This window comes from Puma concolor, chromosome C2 (genome assembly GCF_028749965.1).
Source record: "Puma concolor isolate L17-30 chromosome C2, mPumCon1.1.hap2, whole genome shotgun sequence".
In the NCBI taxonomy this organism is placed as follows: Eukaryota; Metazoa; Chordata; class Mammalia; order Carnivora; family Felidae; genus Puma; species Puma concolor.
In genome coordinates this window covers 98,876,053-98,892,946 of record NC_141675.1, presented here as the reverse complement: position 1 = coordinate 98,892,946, position 16,894 = coordinate 98,876,053, and the positions used below count along the sequence as shown (strand labels likewise).

General features: G+C 38.3%; 1 protein-coding gene and 1 pseudogene across 48 annotated transcripts in view; both read right to left on the bottom strand.

Annotated features, from left to right (window-relative positions):
- ZBTB20 (zinc finger and BTB domain containing 20) overlaps window positions 1-16,894 on the bottom strand; it is a 780,465-nt gene that overhangs the window by 373,151 nt on the left and 390,420 nt on the right. The gene's annotated exons all lie outside the window — the stretch shown is intronic.
- On the bottom strand, window positions 12,891-13,049 carry LOC112850586 (small nucleolar RNA SNORA62/SNORA6 family; annotated as a pseudogene).

Below are 16,894 nucleotides of genomic sequence, written 5' to 3'. Positions count from 1 at the left end.
TTTAAACCTTTCAAAATTAAGTATTTTTTTTTACTTATTTATTTAGAGAGAGACAGACAGGATGAGTGGGGAAGGGGCAGAGAGAGAGAGGGAGAGAGAAAATCCCAAGCAGGCTCTGCTCTGCCTGCACAGAGCCTGATGTGGACCCAAACCCATGAAACCGTGAGATCATGACCTGAGCCAAAATGAAGAGTTGAACACTTAAATGACTTAACCACCCAGGCACCCTGCTAAGTTAAATATTTTTAAAGAAATGATATATGTGTATACACCTAGTGAAAAAAAGACTGGAAAAAAAGTGGTTGTTTCTGGGAAGAACAATTTTAAATAAGTTTTGTTTCTTTTGAACTTTTCCATAATGAAAGCCCATTACTTATATAGCAAAATATTACTTAAACATTACTATTTAATATTTACCATAAATATTACTATCACTTAAAATAGTAACCTACACATAATTTCCTTCCCTAAACATAAGTTCCTTCCCTAAACTTTCTATAGGCATTTTTGTACCTAGGAGTCTTCCCTTTCCCATTTTTATAGATACTGTGTGTTGCTTTCAAACATCTTAAGTGTTTGATACTACGTAGTTGTAATAGATACCTCTTAAACAAAAACTTTTAGTAGTCTATGATTTTAGTCTTAGGCCTCTCCTTAGAAAAAATTCCAATGGCCTGTGAGTTAATGATATGGAATCTTAAGAAGTAGAAGAGGGCTACTATGGCTGGTTCTCCTGAAGTCATAAATTTTGCTTTCAATTTAGGCTTCATAATAGTAATGCATATCATCAAGTTGTATTACTTAAGCCCGCATACCACTTTTGCCTATTTTGATTTCCAAACTCTTATTTATGTCATCAATACTGTATCTATCTGTCTCATATATGCTGATGCTATAGAGAATACATGAAACTTAGAGTCCATCATTCAGGAAAAAGTCATCATAGGTTTGGCCAAGCAAGGAGTTCAGCTGAATGCAGTCTAGTTCCCCCTGCAGTGTTTGATGTAATAATCAGGGTGCTTCTTGCACCCACAGCTCCTTGTTAGAGATACTGCTCTTTCTGCAACTTTTACTCACACATACACCCACCAGGCATAGGCTACTCTTCAAGGGATTATAAAGTAGAAAGAAAATGGAGGAGTCATAACTGGTCACAGGTAATCTCAAGTCATAAAACAGGACAAGGACATTTAGTACCAACAGAAGAACTGAGTGGAGATGTGAAGAAAAGCCAAGCTCTGATACCAGGTCTATAGAAGTTCCATGAAGCCCTGCTGCAAAGGTCACTGGAACAGCCCTGGACCTGGAATAGTCTCAACAGAACTTCTCCTTGGAACTCCTTCATTGTGCCATGTATATCTCAAAAACATATCCCCACCACTGAGCAAACGGAGTCTCTATTTCTTAAATAAAATAATAATACGAGTAGTATCTGACATCCAAACTTTGAGATTTTAATAGATGTAAAACACACTTTTTTAAGCCTGAGTTTCTGATTTCACCATGGAAATTTGAAATAGCTAAAGTGGAGCATCACAAGTTTCTGTCAAGTCAATGGAATTATAAATTTAAGTGTAAATGATGTATAAGTGGGGACACCTGGGTGGCTCAGTCGGTTAAGCTTCTGAATTTGGCTCAGGGCATGATCTCATGGTTTGTGGGTTCGAGCCCCATATTGGGCTGCCTGCTGTCAGTGCAGAGCCTGCTTAGGATCCTCTCCCTCCATCTCTCTCTGCCCCTCCCCCACGCGCTCGCGCGCAGCGCGCGCTCTCTCTCTCTCTCTCTCTCTCTCAAAAATAAATAAACATTAAAAAAAATGATGTATAGTGATTACAGTTGCGTGACAACCATTTACTAAGGCAGGGAGTTACTCTTGAAATGAATTTGCAGGCTTCTGGGTTCCTACTGGATAATGGCAGCAAACTAAATTTGAATTTTTCAAATATTCTCTAAAAGTAATGTAGATCAACAAGAAGAGAAAATAAAACAACTCGTGTCTATAGCATAACTAAAAGAGAAAGTTACAAACTTCAATTTCTGCATAAGTAGGGAAGTAAACATTCAGAAATGAGAAGAGCTAACTTGGGAGCCCGTACTAGAATGGTATCTGGAGGCAATGCTACCTGGGAGTCCAGGAGGACTGTTTTCTCTAGAAAATAATCAAAGCTTTAGGAAGGAGAGGTTTTCCGGAACAACCATCCTGTGAAAAGTATAAATGCCAGGGCCCTTCCAAGACCTATAGAATCAGAATTTCCAGAAGTGATATCCAGACGTCCACATTTTTAAACTCCAAAAGTGATTCTGAAATACCCCAGGGATGAGAACCAGTGTGCTACTGGGCAAGTTCAACCTTTATAAATTCATCTCCCCTAACTTCACAAGCACAAAAACTCTGCTCTTGCCAGGCTAGTCTCCTTGTTCTCCATCCTTTATTTTTATTTATTTATTTAGAAGCGGGGAGGGCAGAGACAGGGAGAGAGAGAATCCCAAGGACATTCCACGGTGTCAGCACAGAGCCCGATGTGGGGCTCACTCTCACGAACCGTGAGGTTATGACCTGAGCTGAAATCAAGAGTCAGACACTTAACCGACTGAGCCACCCAGGTGCCCATCCTTGTTCTCCATCCTTGCTTTCCCCCAAAGAGATAGTTAATTTATGTCTTCATGCATCTTCTCCCGACTTCTCTCTCTCTGAAATACTGTGTATTCTCCTTACTGCCTGTTTAAATTCTCCCCACTTCCAAAATTGGGTTCAAGTTTTACCTCCCTTCTAACTCACATGCATTCCACCTACATTAATAAACTACAGAATATGTGCTTTCCCCTCTGTCTTATATCCTTATGGAAACAATAATTTATCTTTGTCTTACATCTCAGTGAGATCATAAACCATGTAAGTCCTCAGGACATGTTCATATGTTTTTGGTGGGACCTCTTTGCTATATATACATTCAAGACTTTCCAGAGACAGCAAAATGAATGAAAGTAGCACCTTTATATTCATCATCAAACAACATAGGGGATACATATTTACCTCAAAAACTGCTCAGAATCCACTCCTTGTACTCTGTAAGCTTACATTCTAAAGACTATGTATGTAGAAGTGAAAAAAAGTGAAGGAAAAAAAAGATAAGCAAGGGTTTGCAGCTCTAGCACTATTCCTTCTTCTGCGTTCCTGAGTCATATATCCAAATGCCTACTCAATTTCTTTACTTAGATAAGAATTGCAAAGTCAACATGCCCCAAATCAATTCATAATTATCTCTGCCCCCAATTCTGCTCTTTCTTCCATTTCTCCCATAGCTCCCAATTCCACGGAGTTCATGATACTGCCATTTATCCAGTTGCTCAGGGCAAACACTTGGGACTCACCACACCTGGTGCATCTCCTTCTAATCTCTACCACATCAAGACCCTCAGCAATTGCTTTCAAATTACATTCAAATTATTCGGAATTGAACTGCTTTCCTGCTGCCATTGCCCATCACATACTGGGCTCCCACAATAACCCCTGACTAGTCTTCCTCCTCTACCTTTGACCCTTTAAGCCTGTTTTCCACAGAGTAGCCACAGATCTCTTTTAATTTATAAACTAGAGCATATACCCTTTTGAAAACCTGCTAACAGCTTCCTGTCAGTCTTTACCATGGCCTCTGTGATCTGGTCTATATCTAGCCACGTGACCATTTTTGCTTTACTCCACTTGAGCCACACATTTCTTCTTCTTCCTGGGATAATTTAAGTTGTTCTTACAGATTTTATAATATGTATTCCCTCTGCCCCAAATCCTCTTCCTCCTGATCACCACATGCTTGGCTCCTTCTCATTATTTTAATCTCTGTTCAAATGCCCCCTGTTCAGAGAGAATTTTTCTACCTGCCCTACCTCAAAGGACACTCTCTCCATCATCTATCCCTATTTTTCACCCCTGTATCCTCCCTTGGTTTCTTCCTAGATCTTGTCATTATTTTAAATGATATATTTTTGCTTACTTAGTTATTGGTTTTCTCTTCTTTCATTATAAAGTAAGTTTCATAGGGGATTTTGGTTAATTTTTCATTATATCCCCAGTAAGTAGAACAACATCTAAAACATTATAGGTGGTTGATAGATATTAAATGACTGAATGAATAAAGTGTTTCAAATCTCATCCCAGTCATATCAACTTTAAATAGAAAATTTTTATTCTGCATGGTGTAGTAGCTGCCCTGGATTGTCCCAGACACCCCTGTTCTTTCAGTCAACTGCACAAGCCAATCTGGGCACCCACCTACATGTTACAGCTCAGGTCTTAGAATATAGTTCTTGGGAGAAGTAAAGTGAAATTAGATAGTCAACTAAAACTAATATCTCCTTTGAATCTACAAAGGGAGAATTTCTCCCTGGTCCTGGTGTCTTAGACTGGCATGGAATGCTGACATGCCCATCTTGCACTCAAAGAATTCCCAATCTGGATGGAAAGTGGGGTATCCTTTTGTACTCTTTATTTTGTGAAACTACCAAGTATGACTCATCCTTCTATCCACAGTGTTCAGAACATTGCCGAGCAGATAGTAGAGCTTCAATAAATGTTTATTAAACAAATGAACAAACCAATCCATGAAAGAAACAATAACAATTTTAAGTGCTATTCTTCTATGTCTTAAGTTTTGTAATAGTATTAACTGATCTCAGTGAATAAAGAAATTGCCTCAATTAGACATATACTATATAAAATTCATTCCAGCAGCTTTCCCCCTCTCCCCCCTTCACAGGTTAAATTGAAAAACTCCTTGTGAAGGACTCTGTCTTATCCAACTTGTATCCTCAGTTCTTAGCAGAATGTCTGGCTGTAAAAGGAGAAAAACTCCAAAGCAAAGGATAGAGAAGTTAGAAGTCCTGGCAGTAATCGGAGAGTATTAAAGAACGCCAGTCTGACATGATTATCAGATGTTAGGTGATGAAAATCATGCCAGCTAACATATGGATTCCTACCCTGTTTCTATGGAAGACTTGAGCTCTAAAATTATTTCCTGAACACAGGGGATCAGAGCTGATGCTGATTATTTACTATGAGACTGCTACTTTCCAGAATATTGCTGATCAAAGTGCTAGACACTCAATGCATGCAATTCTACACCTCTTTACTCAAGTCTCCTATAGTTAGGTAAAATGCTTTAGCAAATGGATGCTATAAAAAATAGTTCCTAATAGCAGGTTCTTTTCAAATATAGGATGAAGTATACAACACAACTATTAAATCAATAGGCTCATGAGTGTCCCTTTTGGTTAGGGTAACTGACTGCCTTGGTTTACCTGAGAAGATTCCTAGGATGTAGGACTTTCAGTGTTAAAACAGGGAAAGTTCTGGGTTAGCCAAGAAGAGCTGGTCACCTAATCATGACATAACTTGTTAATTTAATTAACAGCTATTCATATACATCTATACATAGCAGTTTTACATATATATAGAATATGATAGACCCTGGGCATTACCAGGCCACAAACATGAGAGGATTAAGGATGAGTCCACCTGTGTTGTACTAGTACACTATAGGAAGTGCAATTCCCTTTGTTTAATTTTCTGTCCGTGTTCCATCTCCCCCACCACCATATTGGACCTCTTTCTTATGTTTTAAAATTGTATACTTGTATTGATTTTATTATAGTCAAAGGATATTAATTTGGGCTGTTAGGACAATTTCCTTCTCTCCAAAAGAAAGGGAAAAGTGAGACTGGTCTCCATTGACGCATGGACTCATCTGTTTTTTACAACCCCAAATGTGGTAATTTATGATGGTGATGTCACTGCAGAGAATTAAAATTTTCCTAACCCAGAATGTGTGTTTTCTACATATTCCAGGACTGAACACATGCAGATTAAATTCTAAAATCCAAAGTGAGATCTACAAAAGGATCCCAGTCTGAATTCTGCTGAGGTTTTATTGTAAGACAAACTGGGACAGCCTCTCATGGTTTCCTCCACATCCTGGTGGCCCCCTCACATGCATCATCTGGCTTTAAGGAGGTTGCCAAATAGTAGTCAGTCTGGGGGCAAGGGATAGTCATTCGAATCTGGATTACAATCTGAAAAGTATTGCATTTTGCAGAGTTTACACTGCTAGGCTTTAAACATTGAAGGGCAATATCTTCTTTCTAAATATCTCTGGTCAGTCTTAGTAACTAGACCTACTTTTGAGGCTCCATTTCTTTTATGTCTTTTAAATTTAATGATAAAGAGGAAAGATCTAAATTTATAATACACATGAAACAGTGAAATTAGGAAAAAAATTCTATTTGATGTGAGCCTGTTTTTTTTTTAAGCTCCCATGACTAAAAAGATCAACAGTTACGTACATTTGTAATATTTATGCCTCCCAGACTCAGTGTAATGAGTTTCATCTCTGATCGAATTTTTATAACTGACTTTCATTTACCTGTGAAATAGAAAGCTTTGGTAGGCTCTTGCCCTAAAGAATCAGATGCAAAAGTTAGTTCTATTGCAACGAACGGCAGGAAAAAAATTCACCCTAACGTGCTACTACTGCATTCTTCTGCTTTTTACAGAAAAAGAAAGCTAGGGCTCTAGATACCAATGCTGCCATATGTGAAGTACAGCAGACTGGTGTATCAAAACCTGAGAAACATGGTCATCAGCTCTCTTCCATGAAACTGTGGTGTGTCCTCTTGACTTGGGCCAAGTGCCTGGCTGAGAGAACTCTCCCACAAGATAAGCACGTTTCAGAGCACGCCCTTGTCCTAGCTTGGGTTTAAAAAAGCCCAACTCTACATTCTGTTCAGGGCTGTGGTTATGTAGGTAAGCCCAAACAGAGGAGCACGACTGTCTCCATTAAACTGGCTGGAACCCAGGTTATACTAATCCAGCCTAAATAGAAAACCTCTGCTTTTCAATCCCTTTGTTCTCGTGGATGTCACAGCTCCCTGCTCTATTCGCTTCCTTTTATAGTCTTTCCTCACCAAGCATTTCAGGGGGAAAAAAAAAAAGCTAAATAAAGATCACAGCCTGTTCCATTGTGTCCCCTTCTTCTTCATCATCTTCTTTTCCATTTGTGCAATGTTGTGGCACCTATTAACTACCAATGTTTTCAGAATGACATTATACAAGGTGCAGGCTGTACCACTGTGCCCTAAAAATATCAACAACTGCATTAGTCTCACAATAATTAATGGCAGGCATTATGCAAATGACAACTTTTTCGCTGCAAAATAATGACATTTCTTCATTTTGAGCAGAGTTATGCAAAACAATGAATTTAGGATGATAAATCACACAGGAGAATTAAGAAAGCCATAACGTTCCTGCCCAGGCAGGCAGAAAGATAGACAGACCAACAATTTAGAAGACATTGTTTGTTCTCACACCACTATAAAAAATCATAGCCAGTCGGCCATTAATGTGTGTGGGTTTTTTTCCTTCTCCCCTTTAGGCAACAATGCATAAGGGGATGCTAAATTCTAGCAATTGGATCATTACAAGTCACAAGCAAATTTTTCTTTATTAACCTTAATAAGTCATTCACTCAGAGACTATAGTCATCAGGCAAATAAAAAGTATCACATGCCATTCTGCTACACATTAACTAATTCCTTATGCAAACATCACAACATATAGCAATTACTGCCGCTCAAAAAAACAAAGTCATTTTCAATTTATTTTATTGCTTTTATACTTGGCCATTTCCTGTAGCACATTATCGTTTCTTTCCATAACAACCCGAGGTGGAATGGAGAAGAATTTCAGTAGCAACGAGCACTTCCTCTAGCCACCTCTGTCATACCTTTTTCCCCTTCAGTGGCTGCTGAAAGAGGTTAGGAACAGGGTGGGTGTGCATGTGCTCCTTCACAGCTAATCTCCAAAGCTCTAATGGGAATGGCACTGTCAACCCTTACCCCTGTGACAAAGGGGGTCAGGAGTAGGCTAAGAGACTGGGTCTGTCTCCCACACTTGCTACCATAAGGCTGACGGCTTTCCTCGATTCTGTAGCACAGGGTAAGAGTGCGGGTTTGGATCTGCCACTAATAGGTGAACATTAAAGTCAATATATTCAGTGTTAAGCTGAGAGATGCCTGTTATGGTTAATGAGAATTATGAGGCTAGTTCATCATGCATCACTCAGCGCATAACCTGTCCCTTCAAGAGTTCTAAGGGAAGAACAATAATAAATATTGAAACCCTACCCTCCAATGTCAGATAGACCCTCTTTGTTGTTTCTGTTTTATTCCATAGCACCGTTTATCCAAGCTCTCAGGATGTAAGACAAACACTAAGCAAACCTTACCTGTGCCCAGTAGATTTTTTAGCCCATTTTACAGATTGACAAGTGGATTCTAAGCAACTAGGGGCTTTTCACAAAGTTGGACAAGGAAACAGGTCAGATCTGACTAATTCTCCAATGTTCTAACCTCTGAGGCCATGGCCTCTTTCTCATAATCATGAGCACTCTTTCCTGCTGGTAAACAATTATGCTGAAAACAGCCTGTACATGTCCCTGTTCACACAATAGGATCATCATCTCTCTCTGTTCTCTTAAATCCACAATCCATTCCCCCTTTTAAAGGTAGAACATTTCCAAAATACACGAGGGAAAAGCTCCCTTTTCAGCTTCTCTTCCTGAAGGTAATAACATTTTGCAGTTCTCCTTAAATAAAATCCAGCCCATGCTGGATCAATAAGAATGATGCCCATTTCCCTAATGGCAGCCGATTGCCATTTGCTATTCAAATCAGACTAGATAAATTACAGTACATGCCAGGGAACAGGCCAGTGAATTAAGACAGGCCTCCAGAGGACCAGCGATATTATTAATCTTTTAAGACACTATCATATTTCTTCTTGACAGTGTGCGTAGACTCACAGACACACTGCACCCAGATTGAAATATCAGCTGCTGAAAAAATCAATAGTCTTAGAAACACAATAATTTTTGGTCTGCAGGGCCTACACTAAGCAACACTTGTACCCCTCTGTGCCATCTCTTCTCTTCCCAGTTCCCATTTTCTCCTCCTACTTTCTTGCTCTTCCCTTTCTATTTGCATTTAAAAGCTAGTAAGGGCCAAATGACAAGATACTATGAGGGAGTTTCCACTGCTAACACTAGCCATTGTGGTCAAAGCCTTGATTTTCCATGGGCTGTTTGCAACACAATATCATTAGACTAGTATCAGATTTTGGTGTAGGATTGTTCTTCCTATGCACTTAATGCAGACCCCCTAACCCTATGCATTTGATTCTGTTTTATGAAGAAATGCAGATATTGGGGTGCCTGGGTGGCTTCGTCTGTTAAGTGTCTGACTTTGGCTAAGGTCATGACCTCATGGTTTGTGGGTTCAAGCCCCACGTCAGGCTCTGTGCTGACGGCTCGGAGCCTGGAGCCTGCTACAAATTCTGTGTCTCCCTCTCTCTCACTGCCCCTCCCTGGCTTGTGCTGTCTCTTTCTTTCAAAAATAAATAAACAGTAAAAAAATTCTTTTAAATGTGGATATTTAGGGAGATGGGCATACTCAGAAATCCCTGGAGAAGCAGAATGGAAAGAAATATAAATAATAGAAACCTGGACCAAAAATGGAAAAAAGGGGAATCACTGAAAAGTGAGGTGAACAAAACAAAACAAAATAAAACAAAAGACTACAGGGGAAATAGGGAGCACTATGAGGTGGGAAAGAATCTTTGAGTTATAGTCTAAAATTTGGAGTTTCAGCCCTGCTCCTGCTATCTACATATTGTACGATTTTGCCAGCTACTTAATCTTTCATAGTCTTGGTTACCTTATCTATTAAGTAAAACAATATAGCCACTTACCTTGTAGCAGTCTTGTGAGGGTTAACTAACAAGATGTGAGAGCTTTCTAAATAATAAAGAGTTTGTAAGTGGTTAAAAACAATATAAATTTTATTTCTACTAAAGAAGGGTTTCTGGAAATATGTCTGTTGTTTTTCCTTTCTGGAACTAGAATATCATAAATGGACTTTGCATGCTATCAATAAATAAGTAGGCAGATACAGAAATGGTATTTAGGGCCTTATTACTGGGAGCCAGTAGAATTTGACCTAAAACCAAAATCTGTTGTCTTTCAGCCAATACCTTTCACATTTTACCAGGCCGATTTTGCCTTTTTCATCTCTTACTCCAGATTTGAGGCTTCAATTCTAATTCATATTGTTTTTCAACTGGGGAAGCAAATCAGACAAAGACAAAGCATAAAACAAGACAAGAAACCACCATGCTTTGCATATCTTTGTTTGATACTCTCTTGATCCCAAGTCTCTCTCCAGTTACTTTCCATTTGTCTTCCTTTCCTGGCAAAATGTATTGAAAGAATTGTCTCTATGAGCCATTACCGTATCTTCACTTACTATTCTTTCCTCAACACAATCCAACAAGGCTTTTATCCATCCCACTCTACCATGTCTGCTGTTGCCAAATCCAAGGTGCACGTTTTCATTCTCATTTTACTCAACTTCTCAGCAGCGACTTAACATGGTTAACAAATTCCTCCTACTTGAGACTGTGGCTAGCTTCTGGGACACCTCTCTTTCTACTTCTTCCTCCTACCTTATTGGGCACTTAAAACCTATTTAAGTCTCTTCAGATTTGAAATTTATTACTTATAATTCTACCTTAAGTGACTTCTGACTTGGGATAAACACAGCATATTTGGCAAAACAACAATCTTAGAAGGTGCTTGTGAGATATCCAGATTTTGAATGTCTGGCTTTATGACTCTGAAATGCAGAATAGAGCAGAAAATCTGGTTCTTCTAAATAAATGGCTTCAAGCTCATTTATTCTTACAGCAAAAATTATTAACAACTGACAATTGTCATTTGAGTAGAAACCAGCCAAGTAGACTTCTACATATAGCCAAAACACAGAGTATCTTCAATGGCACAGAATTTCAGAGCACATGTTAAACTTGAAATGCACATATATGCAGCCCCTCATAGTCCTACCAGATTTACCTAACTGTTCCACCCACTTTCTTCCAACAGTTGATCTTTGAGGTCTACATTGCAAGAAGTAAAGATGAAAACCCAGAATAACTTGAATATGATTTCAATTCTAGGTTGGACCCGTGAACCCTAGCAAAAGCATGAAGATTTCTCATAAGAACACAATATATGCTCTAGCAATCGACAGATGAAGCTTGAGTTCGCCTTTATCTCAGGAGAAGAAACAGCCCTTTCTGACTTATGAATACATCCGAAGAGCAATACCTGAACAGAGTCATTTCACCACATATCTGTCCCTAAGTTTTGATAACATTGTAACATATAAGGTCACTGATATGACAAAATATCACAAGATAGCACAGGGATTACCAAAGCCTAAAATTAGCCAAATATGCTGTTTGGAGAGATTCCCAACAACTTCTTTTGAATGTGATATTATCAAGAATATGAATACAGGGTATTTTCTTAAGAAAAAAAAAGGGATGTTCTCATTATTTGCATGTCATTTGCAACCCAGGAGTAGACTCTGGCGTTCCTTTCTACTTAAATTCTTCCACAGTCAGCTTGCCAGGTCTGTAACCAAGGTCTTTCTTTCATCTAGATTAGAACAAATATTCCATTTTGAATCATGAAAACATATCAGCAAAATTCCCAGAGTTAATACTTTTATTTAATTATATACATATATTTATTATTTTTTTTATGAGCTGTTCCACTAAGTTAAACTTTAACCATATTAATCCAGGGGAAAAACTCCCTGATTGCCAACCAACAATTTTGTAAACAGTTATCTCATGAGTTAAATATTAACTTGAAAAATTTAACTCAAAACTCCAAACAAGCAGGAAGAGCCAAAAGGCCAGTAGAAAAGAATAAAGATTTTGCTGCCTCTGGTATATCAGATCCCCTTGGAAGAGAGTGACAGTTAGGCAAGGGAGTATTTTGGTGGCAGCTGAATGATGTGTAGAATTGGGGTAAGGAAGGGGAAAACAAGAAAGGAGTCTGGAAGACACCTACTGCTTATCATCAAAATCTCAAAACTTAGAGCCATGAGGTCAAGATCTCATGGAATAGAAAATTCATGGAAATATGAATCCACTGATAATGTCCACAGGAATTCAGGGACAATAAAGGTATGTGCTTCCAGAATATGGACACATTGTTTTTTTAAAACCAACATAGGTAAGCTATACAATATAAGGCTGGCTGGCCCTTATTGCCTGCCTGCCACTGAACCTCCTGTGGAACATTCTGGGCCCACTCTGCCATTAGAAACCATGGAATGAAGACTGATCTGCCTGTCCTGGTTCCATTTGATAATAATAAAATAAAGTTGAAATGCCTCTGTGCAGTACTGGGTTGTTAGGGACTATGATTTCAAGTTCTAAGCCACCATCACTGTCCATCAATTCATCTCCTGATTAATAGAAACACAGCACCTAAGGAAAAATTGGATCTAGGCAGCAGACCAACGTCTGAATGGTGTTATCATAAATATTGTCCTCTGGTTAGGTTTTTGGCTCAAAAATTTCAAGAAAACCCACATGGTCAGATAATTTACACAATTTTGATCTCTGTGTTGTAAGATAAGCTTGATTCATTTTTCATCCTGTTTCAGGGGTGGTTAGGAATTACTAAGGTTCTTCCTGTCGGTCTGCTAAATAGCAGTCCTGTTTGCTGATTAAAAAAACAAAACAAAACATTAAAATAGAGTCTTTTTAGTGAAGGTCTTTTAAGGAAGACTCTCATCTGCCTTGTAGATAGATTGAGGCTACATAATGTGAGTTGCTCAAAAGAAGGGTGGGATTAGATGGAAAAAGAGGAAATTCATGAATGCAGAAGGAACAATCCTTAGATAGACATGGATATCTTAGTTAGATACAAGAAATATGATACAGCTCATCAAACCTTACTGTTGATATTGTTTTAATTTTTTTTTGTACTTGTAGCAAGAATTAAAGAATTACTATTGAACTCCATTCACTGGGCCAGAGATCCTTGTGTTAGTGAAAGACTTACCCCTCACGTAGCACACAACCTACACTTGTGAGCTCATCGGCCAGTCAGAGGCCTCAATTCCAAGCTTCAACAATGTGCAGAATATTTTAAGTACATATTTAATACATGAATGCATGCTTAATTGAAGATATTTAGGCACTATAAACTATACCTTATGGTTATAAAGCTTTTTGCAGTTTATAAAATACTGTCATATACTGTTAATGTCATATCTATATACATATGCTATCATTTTTGACAACTCCCAAAAATAAAAAGAGCAGGTTCTATCATCTCTGTTCTATAGATAAGCAAGTATCACCCTAGCATTGATGTAGTTAGTACAGAATGAACTAGAACAGAAAAACCAGAGCCTATTAGCAGCCTGACTGAACACGATGGGTGAGGGGATAGCATGATGGCTGTGGAATGGAAAGGCATTATAAGTGAGTGATCAGAGAAGGGGAGCGAGGAGGGAGAAGTTTCAAAATATGCACAGACATACACTGTGAATAAAGGACAAAATTCAAAGTGATTTGTCGGAAAGAAAAGGTGGTTAGAGCAAGGAAGAAACTCCAAATGGAGACCTCTTATTCATTTGGCATATATTCATTGTATACTTATATTTGGGTTTGTTTGGATGCCACTGGAAAAAAATTATGTTTGAGACACTGACCTGTGTCTGAGGTACTTAATATCTAATTATTGAAATAACCTCAAAAAACAATTGCAATACAAGGCAATTCAGTATTCAGAATAGGGATCTAGAGAAAATCACCTCTTATATCGAGGCTGACAATGGAAAGCTTCACTACAGTGAAAAAATACACTTGAACTAAGAAAAATGTGTAAGATTCAGGAAGTGATAAGACTCAGGTTAAGTGAAGAGCAAGAGAGAAGGCATGGAAGCAGAAAATTGAAAGACATATTTGGGAGCAACAAATAAACAAGTTAGTGGGAATTATAATAGGTAATAATGTTGGAAAGATAGGTTAGGTCTGGAATGTGAAGGGGTCCTTGAATATTGGGCTGACTAATGCACTTTATTCTATAGGCAAAAGAGGTCTATTAAAGGCTTATAAGTAGGGCACTGGCATCATCACAGTGGTATTTTAGTATAAGTAACTGGGAATGGTAGACAGAATAAATTGAAACAGGGAAAGCCCAGAAATAATGACAGAGAAAGAGAAAGGGAGAACCACTGCAATAACCCAGGCACTATGAGATAAATATCTGACCTTGGTAGCATTGGTAGAGATAGAAAAGAAATGAAAAGTTCTAGAGACACTGTAAAGAAAGAAAGGATAATATTAAGCCCCTACTACGTACTAGGCACTGGATTATGTGCTTTATATACATTAACACATTTAATCTGCATGTCAATCCTAAAAGGCAAGTCACTTTATTGTTTCCTTTTTAAAGATGATGATTAAGCAAATTTTTCAAGGTTATACAGTTAATAAGTGATAAAGCCAGAATTCAAACCCAGGTCATCTGATTCCATAGCTTGCCTGCTTAACATCGATGTTTAGGAGTCTTGATGTTGGATCATATATGGCAAATTTTGACAGGACTTGATGATTGATATTTTATGAGTCATAAGAACTTAAGATTCTTGGGAATTCTGATTCTGAGATTTTGCGGTGATGGATAGATTTGTGATACTATGAAAAAAACAGGGAAATAGAAAAGACCTTTTGGACTTCATATTTTGCACTTGTTCTTAATGTTCCAATTGCTCTTTGGATTTAAAATGTCAATATACAGGGGCACCTGGGTGGCTCAGTTGGTTAAGCGTCCAACTTCAGCCGAGGTCATGATCTCACAGTTTGTGAGTTCAAGCCTTGCCATCAGGCTCTCTGCTGTCATCACAGAGCCTGTTTCAGATCCTCTCTCCCTCTGTCTCTCCGCCCCTCCCCCACTGATTCTCTCTCTCTCTCTCTCTCTCTCAAAATAAATAAATAAACTTAAAAAATGTTAACATACAATAAAAGCCACAAAAGCAACCGAACCACCAAACTTAAAAGCTTTTGAAGATAGATATTAGGTGATTCTTCCTTCCAGGTTTCACTAATGTATATGTGGAGTATAACACAACACATATAGGAGGTGCTTAGCAATGTGTTAAATGAGTCAATTAGAGGGGTATTAACCATAAATTAATGAGAATAAAGGGAGGAAGGAGAGTACAGTCAAAAGAGATTGGCCCAGAGTCAGACAAATCTTGGTTCAAATCCTGGCTCAGCCACTCTCTAACTAACTAAAGGACTAATGTTTACTTTAAACATTTTGTATAAGATGGGGTAACAGTTCACAGGGAAGCCAGGTACCTTTCTGGATTCAGTTCCCGTATGAAAGGTAGTGGGTCCATGCAAACCTAGAAAGGATGCTTGAAAAGGCCAGTATCTCTGACAGAAGAAAACTTGCAACCCTCTTCTCTTATTGAGTTTAACTTCTAAAAATTACAGTGAGACTTATAGGAAAAAAATTTGTCAAGTAATTGCCAGTTTTAACAGAAAAGTAAATTATTTTCAGAAAAGTAAAAACTATAGAGCTTCAACTGAAGGGGAGATTTTAATTGCAGACAGACATATCAGCTGAATGGTTTAGCTTGGACTTGTGGGATCAGGAACAGCCAGTGGGATATATATTAAAGAAAACCAAGTTTAATTAGCCTTAAGATTTTATATAGCTTGGCTCTTCCCTCCCACACCTGGTCTGATTCCTTCAGGTCAATCTCCCTTTCAATCACATGCTCTCCCATCCTTTTTTCAGTTGCTGTCATGACAAGCCAATAGGAGAATGACATACAGATGAAAACAAGGTTTGAATAATTACTGCACTGCGGCTGCTTGTTGTTTGAGCATCATTTTATTTCCTCCAATCACACAGGTCCTTGGACTTCACAGCCCCATGTTTCAGATGGGGGTGATGCTGATTACATTACAGCAAAGACAGGCAGATCAGACAAAGTGAATTTCACTCAGTAATTAAACTGCAGTATCTTTCGTCTAAAGTCCAGAGCAGGATTAATCTAAAGGTAGCTCTTTATCATCTCGATTAGTGCTGGGATTTGAAGAGTGAGCTCTGATTTGATAGCTAGCCCTGAGTTGGGCTGACTAGTGGCCCCATATCTGTCTATCTTGCAAAAATAATATGAGATCAAGATACATTTGCAAGGTTATGCCCTTCCCTTTTATTTTATTTTTATCTGAAGGAAATGCAGATAGATTAAAATATGCTTCTATTTCCATTACCCGGTTTTCTATTACAAAAATGTCTATTAAAAAGAACAGGTCCTTCCAAACCCCACAACATTTTACAGATGGTTTCTCATAATTCCACTTAGTACCATGCTCTAATGGCTTCTTATTTCTTGCCTTTTCATTATCTGAGAGTCAAATCTGAATATTTGGATAGCCCAAGCAACAGCTTCTCAAGCTGCTCATGAGTTCCACTTTTATTTCCAAGGACTCACTATAGGACTTATGGAGGGATTTTGCTTCCTTCAATTGCTCTTTTAGTAAATAAGATATTCTCAAATTCTTTGCCAAGTAATGAATTAGATCACTGATTCTCAATCCTACATGCCTATAGAAGCACTTGTGAGGCTTTATAAGCAATCCACGTCCAGCCCCCACTCCAGACCCCATAATTCAGTATCTGTAGGAGTTAGACCCAAGCATCTGTGTATTTTTAAAAGTCCATAGGTGATTTGAATGTGCTGCCAAGGTTAAAAACCATTGAGTCAGCCATACAGAGGTACCAGCTGTATTTGCAAAAGATTTATCAAAATAAAGCATTGTTGAGGGAAATGAAGCCTGATATTGTTGTAGAAAATCCCTTAATAAAGTGATAAAAACCTTTTTGTAGTAATCTTTGCATAGAATATATATCAGGTCTCTTAAGAACAATAGAAGACAAGGAAGACTATCAGACAGGTTTAT